Here is an 8,289-nt window from a genome sequence, read left to right as displayed (position 1 = left end):
ATAACTAGATAGCACGTAAAACTCACACCAGCGTATATGAAACAAGAAGCAAATCAGAAGGTTCCTAGCGGAAGGCATCCCAGATAGTCTATTCCTCCTTAAGTAGGGTTGCCAGGTCCCTCTTCACCACTGGTGGGAGGTTTTTGGGATGGAGCCTGAATAGGGCGGGATTTGGGGAGGGACTTCAGTGCCATTGAGTCCAATTGCCCAAGTGGCCATTTTCTCCAGGTGAACTGATCTCTATCGGCTGGAGATCAGTTGTAATAGCAGGAGAGCTCTAGCTAGTACCTGGAGGTTGGCAACCCTATCCCTCAGGCTGGTCCAACAAGTCAGAACCCACCCTCTAGAGTGTCCTTATGACAATACAGTGTCCTCAGAGGGGTGGGGTGGTAGGAGGATTGAGGATGCAGGTTCTTTCTGAGCAGCACTTCAGAGTGACACAGGAAGAATGAGAGGCTTAAGCAAGCAGAGCAGACATTTAAGAAGTTCAAAGCAATTAAGGTCCAATTGGAAAGGAGGAGGGTCTCTGTCCAAGTGATTTCAGTGGTGGAGGAGCAATCTTTGGGGATAAGTTTGATTCTAATTTTCTCCTTAGTGGGAAAATTTATTTATCCTGTTTTCTCCTTGGGCATTTACTACTGGAGCCAACTACCAGTGGCATTTGTGGACCATTTCTGTCATTGGGCCAAGTTTACAGAATTCTGGGGATTGGGGCATTTGGGGGTGCTCTCTGATATCAGAATTCTGTTCAGATTGGCAGGCAATCCTAGATGTAATTGGTTGGTTTAGATTTTTGTAAAGGTAAAGTAGAAGATGGCCAAAAATAGTCACAATGAAGGAGGGGGAATGATGGGTGCCAGGCAAAGCAATGGAGAAGGAGGGATGATGGAATCTCCTGGGTGTGGTGACTGAGTCACAAGGGTAGCTAGGAGTTGGCTGGTAGCCCTGGCTTCACTCATGATTAGGTTTCCAGAGAAGGCAGATCATAGAAGGTAGATTATTGTTTGGCAGACTTCATGGCCTAAACTTTGGTGAGCCTTAGGAAACCAAAGAATAGAGCCATTGTCAAAAGAGGGCCACCGGAGGAGCCTGACTACTTCCTGATCGTAATTTCGCAGCTTTAATATCAAATATGGAGCCTCCCCTCCAATCTCTGAGAGCGTATGGCCTGAGAAACCATGGAGGTGACCAAAAAACATGGCTCCAGATCCATGGCTGCTTTTGGGCTTACATACCATGTGGGGGTTTTCCTCTCTCTGTTTTGCATTCTGTTGAAGATACGCAAGAGCATTTTAAAACTCTTTTAAAAAAAAGTAAGTGGAAAAGCTGAGCACTGCTTCTAGGGTTGCCAGGTCTGTCTTCGCCACCAGCGGAATGTTTTGGGGTGGAGCCTGAGGAGGGCGGGGTTTGGGGAGGGGAGGAACTTCAATGCCATAGAATCCAATAGCCAAAGCGGCCATTTTCTCCAGGTGAATTGACCTCTATCGGCTGGAGATCAGTTGTAATAGCAGGAGATCTCCAGCTAGTAGCTGGAGGTTGGCAACCCTAACTGCTTCTCATGGTCCATGCACAGTGTTGGATCTGGCCAATTTTCTTGCTTAATCTCACCCAATTCTTCTCCCTACTACAGAACCCACCCAGCTTGGCTTTCGTACACCAACTCCAATTGGTGCAGAACACTACAGCTTGGATATTATCAGGAGCTAGACAGAGCACATATATTACTCCCATTCTACAGTCACTCCAGTTACTGGGCTCCAGTTAAGGTATTGGCCATCACATACAAAATCCTTCATGACCTTAGACCCTTATATTCTCCACAGGTAATGGGTAATTTTCACTGTACAAAGTAGTTTTACAAAAATTCTTGGGAAAATTATTAGGAACTGTTAGGGTTGCCAACCTCCAGCTACTAGCTGGAGAGCTCCTGCTATTACAACTGACCTCCAACTGATAGAGATCAGCTCACCTGGAGAAAATGGCTGCTTTGGCAATTGGACTCTATGGCATTGAAGTCCCTCCCGTCCCCAAACTCCGCCCTCCTCAGGTTCTGCCCCAAAAATCTCCCACCGGTGATGAAGAGGAACCTGGCAACCCTAGGAAATGTGGTTGATACTGCTGTGTATAGGTTATTGTAAGTGGGATCCTATTTATGTAATTTCTGTACCGCTTAATGTGACATGTGAATACTTATGTTATGCTTCAGTTCTTCCTGGTGGTTCCAAACTTCTAAAATCCAAATGCATTGGTTATGGAATGTCCATTTTTGTTGATTGTATTGACTCACTTAATGTAATCTGCCCTGAGTCCCTGTGAGAAAGGCGGACTATAAATAAATAAATAAATAAAAATATCTGTGAGACCACCTCTCCCCCTATCTTCCACCATGACAGCTTTGCTCATCTGAGCAAGGTCTTCTGCAGGTGCCAACCCGCAAATGGGCAAGACCAACAACTTCCTTCTCCATTGTGGCCCCCACCTTGTGGAATAGCCTGCCTGAGGAGGTCAGGAAGGCTCCGGCTATCCTGGCTTTCCAAAAACTACGTAAAACTGAAATATTGAAGAGGGCTTTTGCATGCAGGCAATAAGAGTTGCACTGTACTAAATGAGTCACAAAGTTACTAGGATAAATTATTAGAGACTGTGGTCTATACTACTGTGTTCAACTTGATGAAATTAGGATTCTACTATGTAATTTTTGCATCATTTAATGTGTCATGTTAATACTTATGTTTCGCTTTAGTTCCGTTAGATTTCTGATTGGTACTACAACCAATTGTATTACAATTGTACTACAATCCTATTGTATTGTTTATTGAATGTCCTATCCTGTCAATGATATTGACTCCCTGTGCAATCCATCTTGAGTCCAAGTGAGAAAGGCAGACTATAAATAACGTAAATAAATAAATATATACAAGTCTCATGACAGCTTTCCCCCCTTTTTTACCAGCAGAGAAACTGTTTGGATCTAACACACACTTCTTTTGTACTATGCAAAATTAGTTTATTCATTGCTAATGGGGATGGCTATGGAACAAACAACATGTGACAGTTAGGATCAGTGACTGGATTTTCCAATTTGTAATCTAGCTTCACAAAGGTCCACTGCACTGGGAAATATTTCTTTTAAAAATCTCTCCATCACAGTAGTTTCCCTGTTCAAAACTGCTGCCTGGCTCCTTCTATCCTTGTCCCCCCCGCCCCCCAGCCGCCTTTTGAGGCTATATTACATGCTGAGGACAACCCAAATATGTGTCTCCTCTGTCATGCGGAATTGGACCTCTGTTCACTATGAACCACAATCCATCTTTCCAACCCCCCTTCAGCTCTCTGAAACATGATCTCCTCCAGCCTGTATCATCATCTAGCTAGTGATAATGGCTCCATACAGCTTCTTGTAACTTCAAAACAGAAAGTATTTCCAGTTCTGTTCCATGGAAATGCAACAGATGGATTCAGCTTCACATTTCAGATCAGAAAGCTCCAAACAAATGGCCAATAGCTAGTAGGCCAAAACTATAGGATATCCTACCACTGTCTCTTTGAAGGATACCAAGTAACCACTGAAATCTTTCAGGTACTCCTTTTTTTTTTTTTTTTTGAGAAAAAATGGGAGACAAACCATCCCTTTCTTAAATAACAACTATTTTTCTTTGCAACGTAATCTATTTGCATGTTCATGTTGATAAAAACATGGTAGCTTTCCTCAAATGAGGACTTCCATAGTTAGTTAATGTTGGCAATGGCGCTGAACAATATAGTGTTATACTATGCAAATTAGGCTGATGAGCACTTAACTAATCTGTTTACAAACCAGAGCAGCTGGGCAGGCCTGGGTGATTTTCTATCAAAGCAAAGTACCGGATCTTTATAGGCATCTGGTTGTTTCTGAATAGGTAGTTTAAACCTATGCTCAGTCTTCAAAGAAAGATCAAACGCTTTTATTACTTCTCGACCAGTGCATTATTTCCACTTACGACTTTATTGTTTGCAAATTTGCATTATTAATAGCACAGGTGCCAATTTACTTCTCAGTTTTCTCATTTCCGAAATAAAAATGCTCTTTAAATCGATCCCCCTGAATACATTTACAGAATATTATAACATGGTCCCTGACTCAGTTGAGCAGATTCATCTTCCTTGAAATCAATGAATCTAAATTGACTGAAAATGCAACCTCTCCTTTCAACTAGGCTGGGGGAAAGGCAGCAAGTGGTCAACAGCAAGAGGGAGAGCCTGGTAGATAAGAATTTCACATATAATAAAGGGGGAAAGTAAAAACTCATACATGATAGATTTTGTTAGCTAGCCTAAAGTCCGTGTTATAGACAAGGTTATTTCGCACATGTGCATTTTTTTTACAGCCTCACTGCAGTTGTAGGGTGAGAGATTCAAAGCTGGAGGGTGAGAGATTCAAAACAGATAAAAGGAAGTATTATTTCACACAACGCATGGTTAAATTGTGGAACTCCCTGCCCCTGGATGTGGTGATGGCTGCCAGCTTGGAGGGCTTTAAAAGGGGAGTGGACATATTAATGGAGGAGAGGGATATTCGTGGCTGTTAGAATGGATACTAGTCATGCTGCATACCTATTCTCTCTAGTATCAGAGGAGCATGCCTATTATTTTGGGTGCGGTGGAACACAGGCAGGATGGTGCTGCTGCACTCGTCTTGTCTGTGGCTTCCTGAAGGCACCTGGTTGGTCACTGTGTGAACAGACTTCTGGACTTGATGGGCCTTGGTCTGATCCAGCAGGGCCTTTCTTATGTTCTTATTACCCACCCCTCCACCACCTGTGACCCTGGGGGAGAACTGATTTTATCTACTGCGCAGATGTAAAAGAAGTTTGCAAGAAGGAAATTAAACTCAACTATCACAGCTACTGTGCAGCTCCAATAGGGTTACCAGGTCCCTCTTTGACCTTGGCAGGAGGTTTTTGGGGCGGAGCCTGCGGAGGGCAGGGTTTGGGGAGGGGAGGGACTTCAATGCCATAGAGTCCAATTGTCAAAGCAGCCATTTTCTCCAGGTGAACTGATTTCTATATCGGCTGGAGATCAGTTGTAACAGCAGATCATCTTCAGCTAGTACCTGGAAATTTAAACAAATAACGCAAGCACTGATGGCACACAACTTATATAATGTAAATACAATCCCATTCAAAAATATAACGGATTACAATAAGTCCCGACAAGTCTGTAAGATTTAAACAGAATGTACAATGTTGCACCAATTGGCGAGGCGGCCCCAGTAGAGACGGAGAGAAGGCGAGCTCCGAGGATAGAAGAAAAACCTGGAAGGGATTTCCGTGGCGCGAGACACCATGCTGTGTGTCAATGTTAAATCATGAATCAATGTTCAAATGTAGCAAGAGATGACTGTATCTCAGATGCTGAAGAGCATGTAGCTTACAGATCAGAGGATCTGATCTATAAACTACATGCTCTTCAGCGTCTGAGATAGACAGTAATCTCTCGCTACATTTGAACATTGATTCATGAATTAACGTTGACACACAGTACGGTGTCTCGCGTCACGGAAATCCCTTCCGGGTTTTCCTTCTATCCTCGGAGCTCACCTTCTCTCCGTCTCTACTGGGGCCGCCTCGCCAATTGGTGCAACATTGTGCATTCTGTTTAAATCTTACAGACTTGTCGGGACTTATTGTAATCCGTTATATTTTTGAATGGGATTGTATTTACATTATATAAGTTGTGTGCCATCAGTGTTTGCGTTATTTGCTTAAAGTACCTGGAAGTTGGCAACCATAAGCTGCAAGGCTGTTTGAGTGCTTTTCAAGGTGGGCAGCAAAGAGGTGAGCAGATTTGAGGCTCAGCTCATGAGTGATGGTGGTTGTTGAACATGGTATGTTTTCTGTGAAGTTCACAGCATCTTTAATATGAGCACTATGGAACCTGTAGTGCCCCCTTCTTTTCATGCAGGGTTCTACTCAAACCCAGCTAGCCAGTCTTGGCCCCCATGACTGATCTTGGTTTCTGATTACCAGCTGGACACAACTTACATTTCTATCCTCTCATTCAAGGCTTTCCAGAATCCAGGCACCTTTGTTATTGAATGGACATCCATTTCCACTACAAGGAGCTTTCCTTAAGTTTTTCTCACCAGAGCCCGCTCAGCCATGGTTAGGGTTGCCAACTTCCCGGTAGTGACTAGAGATCACCTGGGATTACCACTGATCTATACATGACAGAGATAAGTTCACCTGGAGAAAATGGCCGCTTTGGAAGGTGGACTCTATGGTATTATACCACGCTGAAGTCCCTCCTCTACCCAAACCCTGCCCTCAGGCTCCACCCCAAAAATCTCCAGGAATTTCCTAACCCAGAGCTGGCAACCCTAGCTATGGTTGAGAGGGCTTCAACTCAATGTGGCCATCCAACGTCTATGTCCCAGTCCTGAAACTTCCTGACTGGAATTTATAAGGTTGCTTCAAGTGAGAATGACATAGTCATCTGAATTAAGCTGTTCTACCAGCAGTATTTTGCCCTCAGGAGAAAAAAAACCTTGGGCCTATGGAAACTCATTTTTCTTCTGTGCTTCCTTTTCTGCATATGTACTGGGTGTGCAGTTTCGTTTTAAAGTCCTCACGGAAACCACTTCAACCTCTACAACCATTCAACTAGTCAAAGCAGCTATTTATACGGAATGAGTCAGTTGTATCCTACATAAAGTATGCTAAAGCATTTTTGAAAGGTTCAAGAACAAAGTAAAAAAAGTACAAATTCTGAAATTTTTGTGGATTTCCTCTTGCCAAAGTAACGGGATGTAGTAATGACTGCTTTTTGTTTTATATAAAGGTAAAGGTAGTCCCCTGTGCAAGCACTGGGTCATTTCTGACCCACGGGGTGATGTCACATCCCAACATTTACTAGGCAGACTAGGTTTATGGGGTGGTTTGCCATTGCCTTCCCCAGTCATCTACACTTTATCCCAAGTAAACTGGGCACTCATTTTACCGACCTCGGAAGGATGGAACCAACCTTGAGCCTGCTACCTGAAACATACTTCCGTCGGGATCGAACTCAGGTTGTGAGCAGAGCTTGGACTGCAGTACTGCAGCTTACCACTCAGCGCCAAGCCTGAATGCTACGAAAATACCAACTTCAAAATGCTAAAAACAGCCTCATTGTAAATATATCTTACACACTTATTTGCATGAAATCTGGTGTGCTTGATCGATCAGCAACTTTCCTTCGCATAAAAGAAGAAAGTGATCTGTGCACTTCCTCAGACCCAACATGCATTCCTAACCCAATGCTTTGTGTGTCTGCACATGAGAGAGTTTCTGGCAAGCCTTACAGCCCCCTTCCCACCTTCTTGGCTCACAACCTATTGAAAAACCCAACATTACTCTCATTGCCAGGGCAGCACATTAAACATACACTTGTCAGCTCAGTTGTGTACATATGCAAAACAGTCAGATCTAAAATGCTTAATTCAATCCAAGCTGGAAACCTATAGCTGTATTAGGCCATAAACAAAAGCTGGATTTAAGCAAGCCACCAGGCTCCTGGCAACCAGAGCTAAAAATCGGACAATGCTGCCAAAGCTGTATCCTCAGGAGGCCTCTCCAGGGACTGGAAATTTTGGCAGGGTCTTTATTTCTCAGACTTCTGTGCTACATTTTGCAAGGAAATGTCCTCTTAACTAAGCTGTGTTCATAAGCAAAGCTCATTGGGAACTTTTTGCTTTCTTGTCAGGTTTTGGTTGACCCATGTTAACTGGTTTAAGATAAAAGCTTACTTTAACTAGAACACGTGGCTCTAGGCAAGCTGCTTTTCCCTTTCTTTTCCTCTGTGGGTAATGAATTGCAATCCAAGACAAAAAAGAAAAGTTCAGCTCCAATGTTTGGTAATAGATGAACAGGGCATATGGAAACTGATTCGCAAGGAAAAAAGAAATCGGTTAGTATGAGCCCTGCAGACAACTGCAATGCTGCAGTTCTAGCTTTCCTTAATCGTTCTTTCTGCTGAGTGAAATTGCCACTTGGGTTGAAATTAAAAGTAATGTTTTAGATCTGTAATTGGATCTCCTGGTGTGTTCTTTAGCTTCAAAAAGCAGATGCAGGGACCAGACGTGGATAGGGTTACCAACTTCAGTGTGGGGCCTGTCTTTCTCCTGGAATTACAACTGATGTCCAGACTACAGACCAGTTCCCCTGGAGGAAATAGCAGCTTCAGTGGGTGGACTCGGGTATGCCATAGAACCTAGGAGAAATGGAAGCCCTAGAGTGATATCACATTCCCGCTGAGCTCCCACCTCTTCTC

Source organism: Euleptes europaea, chromosome 11 (assembly GCF_029931775.1).
Source record: "Euleptes europaea isolate rEulEur1 chromosome 11, rEulEur1.hap1, whole genome shotgun sequence".
In the NCBI taxonomy this organism is placed as follows: Eukaryota; Metazoa; Chordata; class Lepidosauria; order Squamata; family Sphaerodactylidae; genus Euleptes; species Euleptes europaea.
Note: the sequence above shows the minus strand (reverse complement) of the source record.